We start from the raw sequence: 2714 nt of genomic DNA on the forward strand, positions 1-2714 counted from the left end.
TTGTGTGTGTGTGTGTGTGTGTGTGTGTGTGTGTGTGTGTGTGTGTGTGTGTGTGTGTGTGTGTGTGTGTGTTGGTAGAGCATGGTGTGTGCAAAGCCAGGGTTGTGGGTTCGATTCCCACGGGGGGCCAGTACAACAACAAAAAATGCATGAAATGGATGCATTCACTACTGTAAGTCGCTCTGGATAAGAGCGTCTGCTAAATGACCTAAATGTAAATGTAAATGTGTGTGTGTGTGTGTGTGTGTGTGTGTGTGTGTGTGTGTGTGTGTGTGTGTGTGTGTGTTCGTGCATATGTGCGTGCGTGTGACAGGGTTGATTAAGTTTAGTAGCTAAGGTTAAAAACAATCTCTGCATATTCTTAGTGTCTTCTGTGGTGTCTGTGTACTATGAGGTGACAGTTAATCAGGCTAGCTACAACCACCACATACACTACTGTACAGTTAATCAGGCTAGCTACAACCACCACATCTACTGTACAGTTAATCAGGCTAGCTACAACCACCACATCTACTGTACAGTTAATCAGGCTAGCTACAACCACCACATCTACTGTACAGTTAATCAGGCTAGCTACAAACCACCACATCTACTGTACAGTTAATCAGGCTATGCTACAACCACCACATCTACTGTACAGTTATCAGGCTAGCTACAACCACCACATCTACTGAACAGTTAATCAGGCTAGCTACAACCCCACATTACTGTACAGTTAATCAGGCTAGCTACAAACCACCACATCTACTGTACAGTTAATCAGGCTAGCTACAAACCACCACATCCATCTAACTGTAACAGTTAATCAGGCTAGCTACAACCACAACATCTCTGGAACAGTTAATCAGGCTAGCTACAACCACCACATCTACTGTACAGTTAATCAGGCTACCTACAACCACCACATCTACTGAACATTAATCAGGCTAGCCTAACAAACCACCAACATCTACTGTACAGTTAATCAGTGCCTAGCTCAACCACCACATCTACTGTACAGTTAATCAGGCTAGCTACAACCACCACATCCATCTACTGTAGCAGTTAATCAGGCTAGCTACAACCCACCACATCTACTGTACAGTTATCAGGCTAGCTACAACCACCACATCTACTGTACAGTTAATCAGGCTAGCTACAACCACCACATCTACTGTACAGTTATCAGGCTAGCTACAACCACCACATCCATCTACTGTACAGTTAATCAGGCTAGCTACAACCACCACATCTACTGTACAGTTAATCAGGCTAGCTACAACCACCACATCTACTGTACAGTTAATCAGGCTAGCTACAACCACCACATCTACTGTACAGTTAATCAGGCTAGCTACAACCACCACATCTACTGTACAGTTAATCAGGCTAGCTACAACCACCACATCTACTACTGTACAGTTAATCAGGCTAGCTACAACCACCACATCCATCTACTGTACAGTTAATCAGGCTAGCTACAACCACCACATCTACTGTACAGTTAATCAGGCTAGCTACAACCACCACATCTACTACTGTACAGTTAATCAGGCTAGCTACAACCACCACATCTACTGTACAGTTAATCAGGCTAGCTACAACCACCACATCTACTGTACAGTTAATCAGGCTAGCTACAACCACCACATCTACTACTGTACAGTTAATCAGGCTAGCTACAACCACCACATCCATCTACTGTACAGTAATCAGGCTAGCTACAACCACCACATTCTACTGTACAGTTAATCAGGCTAGCTACAACCACCACATCTACTACTGTACAGTTAATCAGGCTAGCTACAACCACCACATCCATCTACTGTACAGTTAATCAGGCTAGCTACAACCACCACATCTACTGTACAGTTAATCAGGCTAGCTACAACCACCACATCTACTGTACAGTTAATCAGGCTAGCTACAAACCACCACATCTACTGTACAGTTAATCAGGCTAGCTACAACCACCACCTCTACTGTACAGTTAATCAGGCTAGCTACAAACCACCACATCTACTGTACAGTTAATCAGGCTAGCTACAACCACCAATCTACTGTACAGTTAATCAGGCTAGCTACAACCACCACATCTACTGTACAGTTAATCAGGCTAGCTACAACCACCACATCTACTTTACAGTTAATCAGGCTAGCTACAACCACCACATCTACTGTACAGTTAATCAGGCTAGCTACAACCACCACATCTACTGTACAGTTAATCAGGCTAGCTACAACCACCACATCCATCTACTGTACAGTTAATCAGGCTAGCTACAACCACCACATCTACTGTACAGTTAATCAGGCTAGCTACAACCACCACATCTACTGTACAGTTAATCAGGCTAGCTACAACCACCACATCCATCTACTGTACAGTTAATCAGGCTAGCTACAACCACCACATCTACTGTACAGTTAATCAGGCTAGCTACAACCACCACATCTACTACTGTACAGTTAATCAGGCTAGCTACAACCACCACATCCATCTACTGTACAGTTAATCAGGCTAGCTACAACCACCACATCTACTGTACAGTTAATCAGGCTAGCTACAACCACCACATCTACTGTACAGTTAATCAGGCTAGCTACAACCACCACATCTACTGTACAGTTAATCAGGCTAGCTACAACCACCACATCTACTGTACCAGTTAATCAGGCTAGCTACAACCACCACATCTACTGTAGCAGTTAATCAGGCTAGCTACAACCACCAC

This window comes from Salmo trutta, unplaced genomic scaffold, assembly GCF_901001165.1.
Source record: "Salmo trutta unplaced genomic scaffold, fSalTru1.1, whole genome shotgun sequence".
NCBI lineage: Eukaryota > Metazoa > Chordata > Actinopteri > Salmoniformes > Salmonidae > Salmo > Salmo trutta.